Source organism: Adiantum capillus-veneris, chromosome 11, assembly GCF_014529385.1.
Source record: "Adiantum capillus-veneris isolate H3 chromosome 11, ASM1452938v2, whole genome shotgun sequence".
Lineage (NCBI taxonomy): Eukaryota > Viridiplantae > Streptophyta > Polypodiopsida > Polypodiales > Pteridaceae > Adiantum > Adiantum capillus-veneris.
In genome coordinates this window covers 25393384-25411135 of record NC_140941.1, presented here as the reverse complement: position 1 = coordinate 25411135, position 17752 = coordinate 25393384, and positions in this window count along the sequence as shown.

Here is a 17752-nt window from a genome sequence, read left to right as displayed (position 1 = left end):
TAAACTGGTCTCTTCCGTCCACTTGTAACACCCTTGCATAGCGCCATACCAGGGCACATAGCCAACCAAATAGCTAGAGTGCCATCAGCATGCTCCTACCACTCCAAGCACTCATTGGCAAACTGCCCATTCAAAACAAGGCTCCTCCAAGAACACCAAGTAGAGCATCATTGTGCTCGCCATCCTGTTCAATCAACACTCTTGACATACCTGACACGCCCTCCCATCTATGTAAAGTTGGATCCTCATGTAGCAGATCCTGTACCTGCTCAACATCCCACTTCATAGCTGCCCTTATGAGCATACCCATCAACCACCACTCACATACCTCCTTAGAAAGCTTGGACACGGCCTTGGAATCCCCATCACCTGTCATAGAGTGCACTTGGAGCATAGGAAGCACTTCCACCTTTGGCTCCATGTTTGCCTTCTCACTTGCAAAGCACTCAATTCCAGCATTGACGAGATCTTCCTCCTCTACTAGCCCTTCAAGGTCGATAAGCACCACTTGCTTGTCGGCTTCCATCACCTGCTCTTCAAGCATCTCTTCTACTGCTGCATCATGCTCCATCAAGGAGGAGAGAAATTCGTTCTCTATCCCCTCATCTTGATCTTCATCCATAAGCAAGCCCACCTTGTCATTCTTGGCAAAAGCCTGCACATGTTGCACCACCACGGCACACTCCACTGCCACTTTCATCAGCATGGCCATTAGCATGTTGGAATTAGGGTTGCAGAGAAACACACACAGCTTGGAGAAGACGAAGGAAGCTCAAGGCACACAATAGAGAGTGTGTTACTTAGTGTGCAATGGAAAGATAGATAGCCCTAGAGTGATGGGCGTATATACAATGCACGGGGGAAAAACCTCCTAAAGAGGGAAAAAATGCCCCGGCGGTCCTAGTGTGTTCACACACATCACTACCACATGTATATGGTAACAAATCCCCCCTGGAGTAATGCGGTGAACGAGATCTGGCACATGAGTAAATGGAAGTGCCATGCCCTGAGGACAGGATCAGTCCACAAAGGGGAGTAAGCCCAAAGCTTTGCGGAAAGCTTCAAGCTTCTCACAAGACAATGCCTTTGTGAAAAGATCTGCAAGGTTGTCCTGTGTTGGCACATAAGCCAAGCTGATCTCTCCTGCTGAGAGCCTCTCCCTGACATAGTGGTAATGCACCTCAATGTGCTTTGTGCGAGCATGAAAAACTGGGTTCCTCGCAAGTGCCAATGCGCTCTGACTGTCAATGTAGATAGTGTTGGCAGTGTCTTGTCCAACACCCAAATCAGCCATAAGGCATTTGAGCCATACACACTCAACCGTAGCTGTGAAGACTGCCCTATACTCAGCCTCACAACTCGAAGTGGCCACAGTAGGTTGCTTCTTGCTCAACCATGATATACATGAGCTGCCAAGCATGAAACAAAAACCACTTGTGGACACTTGCGTGTCAAAACAACCAGCCCAATCTGAGTCCGAAAAAGCATGTAAGTCTGGTGGCAATGATCCCCCTTGGGATAAAACAAGACAATATGTAAAGTGCTACTAAGGTAGCAGAAAATCCTCTTGACAGCCTGCCAATGCTTAGACCCTGGGCTATGCATAAATCTGCTGACCTGTGAGACTGCAAACTGAATATCTGGCCTCATGTTGCATACATAAATGAGGCATCCAATAGCAATTTGGTAAAGAGTGACATCAGCAGGATCGCCAGCATCATGTAGAATCAATTTCAAACCTGTTTCCATGGGAGTGGCAATAGGTTTGGAATCCTCAAGTCCAAACTTACATAGCAATGTCTCTATGTAACTTTTCTGACACAAGGCAATACCACCATCACACTGCTTAAACTGTATACCCAAGTAATGATGCAACAGCCCAAAATCTTTCATCTTGAAAGTAGCATTCAAATCAGCCTTAAATTCAGCAATATGTCTCTCATTTGGTCCAGTGATCAGCAAATCATCATCATAAAGAACCACAATGAGAAGTACATCACCCTCACGCTTTACATACAATGTGATTTCTGTTGGACTGTTACGAAAGCCTTGTTTCACCAAATGAGTGTCAGCTTTCTCATACCAAGCACGAGGAGATTGCTTCAACCCATACAAAGCCTTGTTACATTTTCACACTTTGTCCTCTTGTCCTTTTATGACAAAACCGCGAGGCTGCATTACATAAACGTTCTCAAATATGTCACCATTCAAGAAAGCAGTAACAATGTCTGATTGATGTACATCCCAACCAAAATGAGCTGCCAATGCACATAGAAAACGCACAGTAGTCATACGACAAGTGGGAGAAAAAGTCTCTTCATGATCTATGCCTTTTTGCTGTGCATAACCCTTTGCAACAAGTCGAGCCTTATGGCAATCGATCTCACCATCCGGCTTGCGTTTCAACTTGTAAACCCACTTCGTACCAATGGCCTTTTTGCCAGGAGGCAAATCACATAAATTCCATGTGTCATTCTCTATAAGTGCATCATATTCTGATTGCATGGCATCCATCCAATTTTCTGAATTCTGTGCTTCATCAAAAGAAAGAGGCTCCTCAACATCATGTAAGCTAGACACAGCCAAAGCATAACAATCTGATGCATAAGATGCATGGCGAGAGCCTGAACGAGTACGACTAGACAAAGGTGCATCCAATTTAATGTCACGCAAAGTGTGCACCAGCCATTTTGGCATACCTCTAGCTTGCTCATTTTCAGCCCTTTTCTCATCAAGTACATCATGTACATCTGCATCAGTAATAGGTTGATCTAAAACATTTTCAGAAACCCCCATAGGCTATACATTTGCCTCATTGGAACTTACATTTGTATTTCCACCACTGAAAAGAGGCAACAAAGTGTCATAAATGTCCTGTGAGCTTACATTACTGTCTCTAGTACATGACAGCAAGGGCTGAACAAAATCTTCCACAAACACTACATCCCGAGAAACCAAAATACGTTTTGTTTGCGGATGATACAACCTGTAACCTTTGCTTTCAGCACTATAACCAACAAAAATACATTTGACAGTCTTATCATCCAATTTTCTGCGCTGCACTTGTGGCACCAAAGCATATGCCAAACAGCCAAAAACACGCATGTGCTCAATAGAAGGCTTTCTATCATGCCATGCTTCATATGGAGTAATAGACTGCAAAGCTTTTGTAGGACACCTGTTAAGTACATAAGTGGCACACATAATGGCCTCAAGACAAAAAGAATGCGGCAAAGCTTGACTTTTGACCATACATCGTGCCATTTCCGTCAGTGACCTGTTTTTCCTCTCAGCAACACCATTTTGTTGAGGTGTATAAGGCACTGTACATTGGTGTTTTATCCCACGACTAGCCAGAAATGCATTAAATTCATGAGACATATACTCCCCCCCTCGATCGGAACGGAGGGTGCCCATAGTACATTTTGACACATTTTCAGCCATAGCCAGAAATTGTTTGAAGCACATAAAAACATCGGCTACATTTGTAGTGGAACCAGCATTTGCATTTGAACCACCCTCTTTCTTCTTAGCCTCTTTGGCCTTCAACTTAGGACACTGCTTGATCAAGTGATCATTAGCTTTACAATAATGTCAATGCATCTTCTTTTTGCCCTTATCACCAGAATTACCAGACGAAGTACTGCCAGCAGAAGCATTAGGAACATAATTTTTGCCACTTGCAGCAGAACCATAAGAAGTGGCTGCATTACTGTTACCACCCTTTCTTTGAGAAGCAATAAAAGCCTGTTCAACTGCACGCTGCCTTGTCCTGTTTTTTCTAGAAAGCGACTCTTGCAACAGCAATGTGCATAATGCATCAAACTTGACAACTTCAGGATGTCCTTGGGTCATCAATCTCCAAGTACTAGCAAAAGTCTGGTAGGAATCTGGTAAGGCATCAAGAACAGTCTGCACAAGGGAACTGTCTGAAATGACTTCACCTGCAGAAATAAGCTGCTCATTGATATCCTTGACACTAGCAAGGAAAGTGTCCATATCATCTTCCTCATGCATAATCTTCGACTCCAGCTCTTTACGCAGCAAAGCAATTTTAGCCTCATTGCGGCTTGCATAAAGACCTGCTAAAATATCCCAAGCCTGTTTTGCAGATTTTGTTGAACGGATGTGAGGAACAATGGTGCGCTTCACAGACAACGCAATCAATGCATGAGCCTGCGTATCCTTAACATCCCAACGAGCTTGTTCTGCCGTAGGCAAAACAAATCTAACAGCTGCAATCCTTGCAGCAAGACTTGCAACATCCTCAACATCGCCTACATCCTCAGAACCAGGACGTACATCAATGCCCTGCACAATGTTCCAGACACCCTTTGACACAAGAACATGTTGCATCATATAAGCCCACATAGGGTAGTTGTCCCCATCCAACCTGTCCTCAGCAGCAAACATCTTGAACACATCTGTGTTGTTGTTTTCAGCCATGGTAAATGCTGCACCTGATGTGAAAACTGCCCGAAAATAGGAGAAATGGAGCGGGAACAACCTGTGCTATATAGCACAAACCGTAGAAGACTATAAGGCACCTGTTATGCAGAAAACGGCACTGACAAAAATTCTGCACAAAATGACGAAATAGCTTGTGCAGTATTGCCTGTAGTGGAAATGGAGGCCGAAACGAGCCAAAGCTCACTGAAATCGAAGAAAGTGAGTAGGCATGTGCTGGAGCAGCTGGCGACTAACCCCGGGAGGACGTGACCTGCTCTGATACCAATTGTTGGAATTATGGTTGCAGATAAACACACAGAGCTTGGAGAAGACAAAGGAAGCTCAAGGCACACAATAGAGAGTGTGTTACTTAGTGTGCAATGGAAAGATAGATAGCCCTAGAGTGATGGGCGTATCTACAATGCACGGGGGAAAAAACCTCCTAAAGAGGGCAAAAATGCCCCGGCGGTCCTAGTGTGTTCACACACATCACTACCACATGTATATGGTAACATAGCATGGCACCGCACATTACCTTCACCTGCATATCATCACTTGTAGGCCCAGGCTCCTCCACTTGGTCTCCATCAAGCATAACGGTATGCACTGCTGCTTGCTCCTTGCACACATTCACTGCATCTCCACCCACTTGCAAGAGATCAAACTCATCATACCTTGACTGAGACGAATCAGTCTCCCAACTCTTGTCAGCATCTATAGAGCTACTTTCACTTGTATCAACCTCGTCCTCTGTCTCAAGCTCGGGTAGCTCCTCTAGCTTCACCGCTTCGATCTCATCTGCAAACCGCACCCTTTGACCTTTATTACCCTCTGATGGAGCTTCTACAGTCACACTTGAGCTTGGCATCACATCCTTTGCCCGATTTGGAATCACATGTGCATCCTCCACAATTGGAGCCTCCCTAACTGGCATTCTCAGCATTGGAACCATCCTCTCTTTCTGTGGCCACATAACCCTCGGTTCCTCTCGCACATGCACTTCTGTTTGCACCATCCTTGGCTCAGCTACCACCGCATCAACCTATCTTGGCATCACAGCGCCTTGCAAACCGTGCCAGCGCTTCTTCAACATATTTTTGGTCCGCCCTCTCGCTAGAGCTACAACCTCTTCGTATGACACCGGGCCATCAATCTCCACCTTGTCTCTTACTTCCTCATGCAGGCAATCCATGAATTTGCTCAACTTTAAAAACCCAACATTCTCAGCAGCATTTACCTTTATCAGCTTTCCCCAAAGGGCCTCGAATTCCCATAAAAATGCTTGAAAATCCCCTTCCAAGCTCTGTTTTAACCTGTCCATCTTTCTCTTTACTTCATCTAGCTGCGCATCCGCAACATATCTGCTTCGAAAAGCCGCCTCCAGGGCTTCACAATCTACCTTTTCTCCATTGTGTAGGTCATCGAACCATATCCTCGCTTTACCACGAACCAGGAGAGGAAACACTTGTACCGCACCTTCTTTCCTCGACAAACCGCTTTCCAGCACGAACAACCCATAGTCTTGGAGCCAGGTTCCTGCATCTTCGACCCCAGTGAAAATGGGAAATTCCGTCCAAGCCATTACTTCTCTAGCAGCACCTGCTCTTCAAAGGCCGCACCTTTGGCATCACCAAAATCATCCCTTTGTCTTCAAACAGGAGCATCAGTGTGCTCCTCAGTGGGGGCACTAGAAGATGGAGAGGGGGAATGGGGAACACACTTGACACACACGCAATGGCCCCTATATAGCTCAGGGTATTCACAACACCCATGTCCTCTCAAAAAACACCTTCAAAAAAGACGATTCACACTAGGGCCTCGCCTGCTCTTCACCCAACGCACACACGCGTTGCATAATCCTCAGAAAGCTACCACACCGTTCTTGCCCGCTTTCATCTCTTCCACAACTCAACACCTCTCTCTCTTTCTCTCACACACACACACGGGGCCCGGGGGAACGCACACGCTCACACACACCGGCACCACACACCCTGGAGATGAGCAAAGAAGGAAAGGGGGAAGGGGGGGGGGGGAGACGACACCAAAACCAGTAGTGAAAGCTTCTTCTTCAAAAGAAAACACCATGTACAAACTTCATGAATCCTGCTCAAAGCTACACCATGGCCATCGCCGCCTTATACAAAGGGGTGCACACCTCTTTCGTAACTCAACTCCATCTGCACACACTTCAACGGCAAACCCACCGCTGTCTTCGTTCGCTTAGTGGCCCTTCATGGAAGCCCTCGTTGGCTCCCGTTTTCCAAGGCATTTGCTCTTCTGAGCTCTTTCACGGTGATTCGCCCTTCAAGCCCGCTTCGATGGCCAATCGCATGAAGCTTTCCTTCTTTTCCAAAAAGCAAAGCCAAACCCAAGCCAAAACCTCCCAGCCCCAAAACGGTGCCCTTTTTCTCCACTTCACCTCCTAACCTCCAAAGAGAAAAAAGACTTTCTTTTTTTAAACAACAACGTAGGCGCCACTCCTCTTTGAGGCTTCCTTTTTTCTTTCTCTTACTCCTCCTCCGTTTTTTCCTCTTAGCTTTGAGGGTCACTTTTTCCATTTTCAATCTACAATCAAAAATTTTAATCACCAAGCCTTCATTTCGCATGCCATCGGTGCTCAAAAACCGTACACATTCATCAGGTTTCTGTTCGGCCCTCCCATACCAAATTTCATCTCGTCGAAGCCATATTCCAAGAAATCCCACCACCTTTCAGCCGCCTCGCATTGAATGGCGACCCATAACGCTGGAAAAAACCCGACCCACCTTTTTTCTCGGTCGTCTGCGAGCTTGGCTTGGACGTATTCCGATTGACTTTCCATATCGCATGCAACTTTCTAAAACTCTAGCGAGCTCAAAAGAACTCTTGTCGGCGCGCTTACCAACGTGGTCCGGTGAGCACGTACCCGACCCTTGGCAAATATTCCACAGGCCATAACTTGCCCGTTTGAGCTCCGAATGGCGAACCAAAAAGACCGGCATGATCGACAGCTTGAGCTTTACACGTGTATCCTTTGATCCCATTTTTCACCACCTGTCTGTACCTGCCCTGTCCGTCGGGACCTGCAAAGCATTCCATCTTCGGACAATCATAACTTTCACACCAGGACTCTGTTTGGCGAGCCGTCTGGACGAGCTTCTAGAGCATCTTGAATAGCACATTTTGGGACACATTTCTTGCATTTTGAATGGCTTGACTTTCCGTCATCATTATTTCACTTTGGAGGCCCCCCTGGCCTAAAAACTACTTTAAGCATACATTTCCGTTGCCACTCTCCTGCCTAGGGTTTTCATACCTGCTTTAGCCCTTTGCCATGCGCATGCTAGAACCCTTTGCAATACATAGCACACTTCCCAACACACTTCCCAACTTTGGTTGCACCAGCGGTAGCAGATGTAGAGGTTCCAGTACGGAGTGAAGAGGTAAAGCATGTTCTTGTTGAAAGTTTGCATGAAAGGTCGCAGAATGCAATCGAGATGCAGATACCAAGGGTTCAGAAGCTGATGAAGAAAGTTTGCAAAGTGGTGAAGATGGTCAAGCTTTTGTAGAGCAGCAAGTGGATGCAGATGCTGATATGGAATCGGTATATGATGCCGATGCCGATGATGATACAAGCTCGATTAGCTGGGAGAAAAGTGAGGAGAATAATGCGGAGGAGTATACATCCTATGACGAGGAGATGAAATCTGGTGAACCCGAACTTGTAAAGGTAAATCGGCCCTCTTATATGTTTGACGATATGGTAATAGCACATGTGCAAGAAGAGCAGGGAACAAGGCAAGCCGAGATACTTGATGAAATCCAAGTGGTGTGGTCTAGGCCTACAGATGATGGAATGCAGGTAAAGGTAGTGTGTGGTGCCATGCTAATGGATGTGCTCATGAAAGTAGCGGTGGAATGTGCCGTGGTGGTGGAACATGTGCAGGCTTTTGTCCAGCAAGATAAAGAGGTCGTGTTTATGAAGGAAGTCGAGATGGATGCGGTAGCGAACGAGTTTCTCTCTTCCTTAGAGGAGCATAATGCAGCGGTAGAAGAGGTGCTTAAAGAGCAAGAGACTGAGGCTGAAAAGCAAGAGGTGTTGATCGACCTTGAAGGGCTGGTTGATGAGGAAGGGCTCGATGATGCTGGAATTGAGTGTGTGGCCAAAGAGGAGGTTGTGATGCTAAAGACGGAGGAGATTCCGATGCAGCAGACATGTCCAATGGTGGAGAAAGGAGAATATTAAGCAGTGGCTTTGCTTCCAATGAAGGTATGTGAATTCTGGTTGATGAAAAAGATGGTAGATACAGCTCTATGGAGGCTAGTTCAGCAGGTGCAGAGTTCTATGCTCAAGGCCTCCACTTTATTTTGTCGGGAGGGAGGGTCAGACATGTGTTGTAGCTTGATGTCAGGTACATGTTTTGTTGATGATGATATGTTTGGTGTTGCTTGGTATGGAGTAGACAGGTTGCAAAGGAGTGCATGGAGTGTAGAAGGTAGGCTATGGTCATTCTACACACATGGTGGTCTACGTGCTTGGGTAGGGCACTATTGGAAGTTGTTGCAGATGGATGGAAGTGAACACAGCCAGGTGTCTGATCCAGGTGCAAGCTATGTTATGCAGGGGGTGGGGCAACCCACTTGAAGGTTTGGCAATAGAGTGCAATAAAGCATTCTAAATATGGTGTTTTAGTTTTCTCATAGTATGTGCCAGGTTTTGCAGTTTATAGTGAAATAAAGCTCTTATGTGGTTGAGCATAAATGCTCAACAAGGGGGTGGGCAATGATGTTGCATCCAAAGTGTGTCGACTCTAGAAGGTGGCACGGACAGATGTGTACAGACAAGCAGAAGCATGGCAAAGGGCTGAAGCAGCTAGGAAAATCATGGGATGGCAGGTAGCAGCGGAAGTGTATGTATGATGCGGCTTACAGGCCAGGGAAGGCTCCATAAGGGGCTAATTGGGGTAGCAGGTGAAGGAGATGCAGAGTGCAGCCTTTGGGTCCAGAAATGAAGAGCTTGAAGTGCTGAAGGAATAGGTCCAGACGGCTCATCAAACCCAGCTACGGAGCCCAAGTTATTGAAGGATAAAGCTTTAGTGGTTTGCAGATTCTTGCCGGACAGGACAGCTAGGTATAGGTGATCCAAGTGGAACTTGGGGTATAGATGTGTAGAGCTCAATTCATGGAGCCTACCCGTCTTTTTGGATTGTGGATCGGAGCTATGGTTTGCAAGATATGATCATTTGAAGTTTTTTCGGGGGCCGGGTCTGAGCCCACTTGGCCGCATTGGAGGATGTGCTATCTGGCGTCTTTTGAGCCTTGACGAAGTTCTATAGCAGGATGTGCATCATATGGAGCTAGCACGAAGTGACTGCATGCCAAATGGAGTCCGGAGCAGAAAGATATGGCAGTTGGAAGCTGGGGTGCCTTTGTCCAAATTGGGTTGCAAATGATTTTTTCCATTTTTGAAGGCCTCGGTTCAAAGGTGCCGAGGGGTCGAAGTGTAGATACAGAGAGGGTGGTTGTAGCCGGGAACATGGAGTTTCAGAAGGGCTTTGCAACTTGGTAATAGGAGATTGGAGCCGTAGGGGAGGCAAATAAAGGCAGGCCAAAAAGTTTTTTGTTTAAAAAAAATGAAGGGATTTTTTTGAAGTTCAAAAGGCTTGGAGCATATGGAGCTGACACGTGGCAGCGCTGAAAACCCATATCGCAGTCGGGGTCCCACAGTCTGTGGTATATAGGGTGAGGTGTGGCCTCTTCATGGTACACAAGAGGAGTGAGGGGAGCTCCCCTCCCTATGGCTATGGCGCGCGAGGCGCGGCGCTGCAGTGGCGTTTGTTGGTGGTTTGGGTGGCAGTTTTGGCGAGGCGGGGCGGCGGTGGCGCCCGTGGTGGTTGAGGTCTGTGATGACATGGCAGGCAGTTAAAAGGAGGTGCCCGCGCCCGTAAGGGGCCGAATTTTTTGAGGATAAGGGTTGTACCCCCCCCCCCCACCCCAATAGCGACATCGCTATTGCCTCGACAAGGGGGAGGGGTCCTGCTGCTTCTGCAGGAAGAGGTGCCGACAAGTGGAAATTGAAGAGCAAACCAAGGACACTCAAAGGTTCAAGGAAAATCCGTCCGGCCAAAGGGAAAGGGACCAAAACCCAAAGGGTAGCATCCAAAACCCAAAGGGTAGCATGCAAAGCTTTCCAAAATAGCTTATGCCAAGTGTTGACAATGCAAAAAAATGCTAAAAGAAGCTCTAAGTGGAGGCTACGGGAGAGGAGATTCATCTTTTTTTCTTTTTTTGGGACTCCTAGGCACACCCCTAAGAGGAGGTTTATGTTCATTTTTGAGGGTCTTTGGACCAGTTGGCTTTTTTGCCTGTGTGTGTGATTGGAAGCTTTGAGCTTGTGTGTTGCTAAGCTTGCCATTGAAGCTGCACACATTGGTTGTACTACTCCCTATGCAATAATACCACTCATTTTCCTCAATCTCTTGTGTTGCTTCTCCCTATCCCCTCCTCTTCTCTCGTTCTTCGTGTATCGGCCATTGCTTGCAGAGGGTTTGCATGTAGCTCGGTAGCAGCTCGAAAGCTGCTACCGAGAGGGCAGATTAAGAGTGTTTTGTGATTTGGAAAGGGTGAGTTGAGCAGTGTGGGTGCATTTGTGTTGTGGGTGTTTTTTGCAAGGTGTGAGGTAGTTGGTTTGTATGCTAAAGCGGAGTTGTTAGTGCAAATTAGCCAATTTGAAGGTGTTATTTGAGAGGTTAGGGGTGATGTGGAATCCCTGGCTATAGAGAGGCAAGTATTTTTGTGCTGGGTGTGTTCCCTATTCCCCCTCTCCAGGAGTCTGCCTCCAAAACCTACCATTGCTTTGTCCAACACCATTCCTAGGTCTTTCTTCACCTCCTGGCTGATTTGCAAACCTCCCTAGGCCTCGATTATTTCCCACATTATTTAGCATGTTGAGGATGAGATTCTTCATTAAACCTACCACTTGCCTCATGTCTTGCCTTAGCCCATCATCTTGCATTGCTGTAGTGACCACTACTGTCATAACTTGAGGAGTAATAGAAACCACTGGTTCATGATGAACCCCTGGCATGCGACCTTGTAAAGAGTCCATAGGCTGAAACTCAGACCTCATGGGCAAAGACTCCACCCCTAACTGGCTCATTTTCCTTAGCTTCCACTCTTTGTTCCTTGCTACCTTCTTCATATGTCCTAAGCTTCTTTAGCTCCACTCTCCAATGTATATTCTCCCAAAGACCAACCAAGAACCTATCCTTCTTCATCATGTCAGGCGGGGGTACTTGTGGTGCTAAGGCCTTGCACATTCGTTCCCATGCCAATGAAAACTTACATATGTACGCATTTGCTGGCTCACCTTCCTTTTGCACCAAACCTTGTACTTCTTGCCACACTTTGTCAGGATCTTCTGTCTCACAAACTCCACTTCCAATCCATGCCTTAGATTGTCCCAACTCAATCTTATAGGTGGATCCACTGCACGCAACTCCTCTTCAAATGCTTTGGACCAAACTCGTGCATCACTCTTCAAACAAATCTGGAGAAGACGTAACATCTGCGTCGGGTCATGAATCTAGTTGCTAATGCAGGCAACCTCCATCTTTTCCAAAAAGTCGTCCACATCTTTATCACTTCTTCCATGAAATTCCAGATAAGAGAAAGCCATGGCTACCCAAGTTACGATGCTTCAAGAACCCCTTCGAACACACGTGCAAGAACCCAAAACTTTTTACTGACTCAATCCCTAAAACTTCAATGGAGCTTGTCTTTAGATAAGGATAAACACATGCACATCAAATGAGTTTTCATAGTTAATCATCGGAATTACAACAGGCAAAGGCATTCCAATATCTCTCTTAATCTTCTTGGCCCGAACATAAAGACTACTGCTGGAAAAAAATATTCCTGGACACATGAACATTTATCTGGATTCTTTGAGTTAAATGAAAAGAAGTGAATTGAGGGCCATTTCGATCATCCATTAAAATCAACCATGCAGCTCTCAAGAAAGCACACATGTCTTATCCTCTGATTTTGCCAAAATTTCAGCAGCATAACAACATAAATGGCTCAAAAGACCAAAAAATCAGCCATCACAACTTGGAAAAATTTTGGCAGAGTTTCCCCAGAAGTAGAGCAGTAAGAACCCAAAATATAGACTGTATATGTATGCATAAGCTACCAACAATAGAACCCGAGCATCAAAAGTAGGAATCACTAGTACATAGCCTATGGCGAGGTCACGAAAAGGGTGCTCCAGCTACCTGTATCACCAAAAGGATGTCACATTTGAGAATCCCCCAACTCAATAAAACCTCACGCTATCGACCCTCTCAGGAAAGCTTATACAAATCTCGTATAGTCAAGTCTCAGAAATTACTATCTTCCACACCACCAAGTCTCAGAAATGGCTGGGCCTGCCAAATAAAACCAAGTATGGATCCACAAAGGCGTACAATGGCAGTTTCCACAAGTAACGTACAATACCAGCAGACAATGCGCTCAAGCAGGCGCCAAATGATGTATACCCACAACAACTGCAAGTGACTTTCACTGTCAGTGTATCACTCTACTCTAGCTACCTGTACCTGGTGTCAATCACATGTATCTATACCTGTCCCTGTAACCTGCAATCTGTACTCCCGAATCTCGAATCTCGAAGCTCGAAGCAGAAGGTACTCGAAGAAGATCCTCCGTGGGGGCACCAAAAGAATGTGAGCGGGATGGAAAGACACACAACACCTCTGTAATGACCCAACACACACTCTTGGGATGGTATACACACACACACTATGGGGCACCACTCAGCTTATACAAACCACCTAGCTGAGACAGGGAACACACTGATGGAGTGAGAGGAGAGAGATTACCCATTTACCCACTCCACACAAAGAGAGAGACACACACACACCCAAAAAACTCAGCTCAAAAGAGGATAATTTCTGATGTCTAGATACAATTGAGCTTGGGCCAACACCAATGGGGCAAATAGCTCACACAATATGGGTAAAGTATGTCAGATACAATCACAAATAGCAGCAGAAGCTTCGCTCATAGGAGAAACTTACACAGCCAAAACAACAAAAAAATAGTGAGTAATTTGGAAAAATGGATAGCACCATCACGTTTGGAACAGCCCAAAACCCCAGTCTACAATGTCAAAGTGCTCAAATCCGACCTCGAATGAGCAGTTTATGGCCAAAACAAGCTCCAAAAATAGCAAAAAAATAGTTGGAGTTGTTCCTCCTCTTCTCTCCACGTTTTTATGGTCTTCTCTCAGGTTTTTCAGTTCCCACACTTAGCTTTATTACTTGGGTACCCTTGGCCTTTTAATTGACCTCAAACGGACCCCAAACATGCCAAAAACTGGCCTCGCAGTGCATATTTGTCACCCTGCTGCATCCGCACACCTGACACTCAGCTTTTTCCAATAATGCATCCCACCACCACGTGAAGTGGCCCCAAAATATGGTCCCCATGATGACCTCTCTGCAGAATTATCACAAGAAAACACCCACGTTGTGTCCTCGCTTTCCCACGTGCAAATATTGACCCCATTCGACCTCTTGACGCCACTAGATGTCATCTGACGCACCTGCTTATCTCATGTCGTCAGCCCGTAGATAGCTTCCTTGAGAATTTTCACGTGCTACCAAATCCTCATTATTTAGAAAAAACACATTGATATTGGTGATAGTGAAAATCAATGCACTATGTACATGCTATCCTACCTGTACACATGTGGGCCCCACGTAACCACCTGGCATGTGTATGTACATATGCACAATCCCTTGCTCCAAAAAACTCATGACAGCGTGTCAAAACAACCAATCCAATCTGAGTCCAAAAAAGCATGCAAGTGTGGCGGCAATGATCCCCCCTTGGGATAAAACAAGCCAAGATGAAAAGTGCCACTAAGGTAGCGAAAATTCTCTTGAAAACTTGCCAATGCCTAAACCTTTGGGCCATGCATAAATATGCTGACCTCTGAGACTGCAAACTGAACATTTGACCTCGTGTTGCATACATAAAGGAGGCATCCAACATCAGTTTGGTAAAGAGTGACATCAGCAGGATCACCATCATCATGTAGAATCAACTTCTAACCTATTTCCATGGGAGTGGAAATAGTTTTGCAATCCTCAAGTCCAAAACTTACATAGTAATGTCTCTATGTATCTTTTTTGACACAACGCAATACCACCATCACACTACTTAAACTGTATACCCAAGTAATGATGCAACAAACCCAGATCTTTTATCTTAAAAGTAGCATTCAAATCAGCCTTAAATTCAGCAATATGTCTTTGATTTGGTCCAGTGATCAGAAAATCATCGACGTAAAGAACCACAATGAGAAGTACATCACCCTTATGCTTTACATATAATGTGCTTTCTTTTGGACTATTACAAAAGGCTTGTTTGACCAAATGAGTGTCAGCTTTCTCATACGAAGCAGAAGGAGATTGCTTCAACCATTACAAAGCCTTCTTAAATCTGCACACTTTGTCCTCTCGTCCTTTCTTGACAAAACCGTGAGGCTGCGTTACATAAACTTCCTCAAATATTTCACCATTCAAGAAAGTAGTAAAAATTTCTGATTGATTGACATCCCAACCAAAATGAGCTGCCAATGCACATAGAAAACACACAATTGTCATATGACAAGTGTGCTATGTTTGTGGCACCAAAGCATATGCCAAACATATGCCACAAGCATATGCCAAACATATACCAAAGCATATGCCAAACAACCAAAAATATGCACATGCTCAATAGAAATCTTTCTATCATGCCATGCTTCATATGGAGTAATATACTGCAAAGATTTTGTAGGACACCTATTAAGTACATAAGTGGCACACATGATGGACTCAAGCCAAAAAGAATGCAGCAAAGCTTGACTTTTGACCATACATCGTGCCATTTCCGTAAGTGACTTTTTTTTCCTCTGCAAAACCATTTTGATGAGGTGTATAAGGTACTGTACATTGGTGTTTTATCCCACGACTAGCCAGAAATGCATTAAATTCCTGAGACATATACTCCCCCCCTCGATCGAAACGCAGGGTGCCCATAGTACATTTTGACACATTTTCAGCCATGGCCAGAAATTGTTTGAAGCACATAAAAACTTCGGACTTTACTTTAAGCGGAAATACCCATGCATTCCTGGAGTAATCATCAATGAAATTCACGAAGTATAGGTAGTTGCCTAAGGACGGAGTTTGCATGGGCCCACAAACATCGCTATGATGCACAAGCTGCAACTTGCATGTGGCCCTAACTGAACCATCCTTTGGAAACTTAGAACGCTACATTTTACCCAAAATACAGCCTTCACAAACATGTTTGACAGGTGCTTCAAGAGGCAGCAAAGAAGCAACCACATAAGATTTCTGCAAACGCAGTAAACTGGCAAAATTCAGATGACCAAAACGTGCATGCCAAAGTTTTGCATTTGAAATAGCCCTTGAATCTGCAACTACATTTGCAAAATTTTGTCCACATTTGTCATACAAAGTGAGCTTATACAGCCCACGGCACAAAAGCCTAGATGCAACAATTTCATCACCAAAACTAAGATCATGAACTGTACATCTGTCATCCACAAATTTGACGACATGTCCAAGTCTGGCAAGTGCAGATACAGATAAAATATTCTTCTTGATCCCAAGTACATAAAGTGCATCAACAAGTGTGAAAGAACTGTCATTTGCAGCAGTAAGCACAATCTTTCCAACTCCCTAAACTGGATAAGAGGCATTGTTGGCACAAGTGATTGAATCGCCATGAGGGACAGACTCGAGAGAGGTGACCAATTCACGATGTGAGGTAATGTGCTTTGTAGCACCACTGTCAAAATACCACACATGTGAATCTGCAGCAACTGACATGCATGCATCATGGACATCAGGATTGTAAGTGCACTCTGCACTAAAAGCCCATTTTGCATCAACATCAGCAACAAAGCCTCCTTTCACAGAAGACTCAACAATGGCTACATTTGTAGTGGAACCAGCATTTGCATTTGAACCACCCTCTTTCTTCTTAGCCTCTTTGGCCTTCAACTTAGGACACTGCTTGATCAAGTGATCATTAGCTTTACAATAATGTCAATGCATCTTCTTTTTGCCCTTATCACCAGAATTTCCAGCCAAAGTACTGCTAGCGGAAGCATTGGGAACAGAAGTTTTGTCACTCGAAGTAGAACTATAAGAAGTGGTTGCATTGCTATTACCACCCTTTCTTTGAGAAGCAATAAAGGCCTGTTCAACTGCACGTTGTCTAGTCCTTTTTTTTTTGGAAAGTGACTCTTGCAACAACAATGTGCATAATGCCTCAAACTTGATAAATTCAGGATTTCCTTGGGTCATAAGTCTCCAAGTACTAGAAAAAGTTTGGTAAGGCATCAAGAGTAGTCTGCACAAGGGAATTGTCTGAAATGACTTCACCTGCACAAATAAGATGCTCATTGCTATCCTTGACACCAGTAAGGAAAGTGTCCATATCATCTTCCTCATGCATAATCTTCGACTCCAACTCTTGATGGAGCAAAGCAATTTTAGCCTCAATGCGACTTGCATAAAGACCAGCCAAAATATCCCAAGCCTGTTTTGCAGATTTTGCTGAACGAATGTGAGGAACAATGGTGCACTTCACAGATAACACAATCAATGCATGAGCCTACTCATCCTTTACATCACAATGAGATTGTTCTGCCATAGGCAAAACAACTCTAATAGCAACAATTCTTGCCAACAAGACCTCCAAAATCCTCAACATCGCCTGCATCCTCAATACCAAGACGTACATCAATGCCCTGCAAAATATTAAGGACGCCCTTTCACACAAGAACATGTTGCAGCATGTAAGCCCACATAAGGTAATTGTCCCCATCCAATCTCTCCTTAGCAGCAAACATCTTGAACACATATGTGGTGTTGTCAGCCATGGTAAATGCTTCACCTGATGTGAAAACTGCCCAAAAAGAGGAGAAACAAAGCGGGAACAACACGTGCTATATAGCACAAGCCTTAGTAGACTCTAAGGCACCTATTATGCAGAGAACGACACTGACATAAATTTTGCACAAAATGACAAAATAGCCTATGCAGACTACCTGTAGTGGAAATAGAGGCCGAAATGAGCCCGAATCAAAAATCTGAGTAGACTAAGATCTATGAGCTTTCCCAAAATTTTTGTCGACCTACGAACAAAATCGAAGAAAATCAGCAGGCATATGCTGGAGCTACTGGCGACTAAGCCCGGGAGGACACAACCTGCTCTGATACCATTTGTTGGAATTACA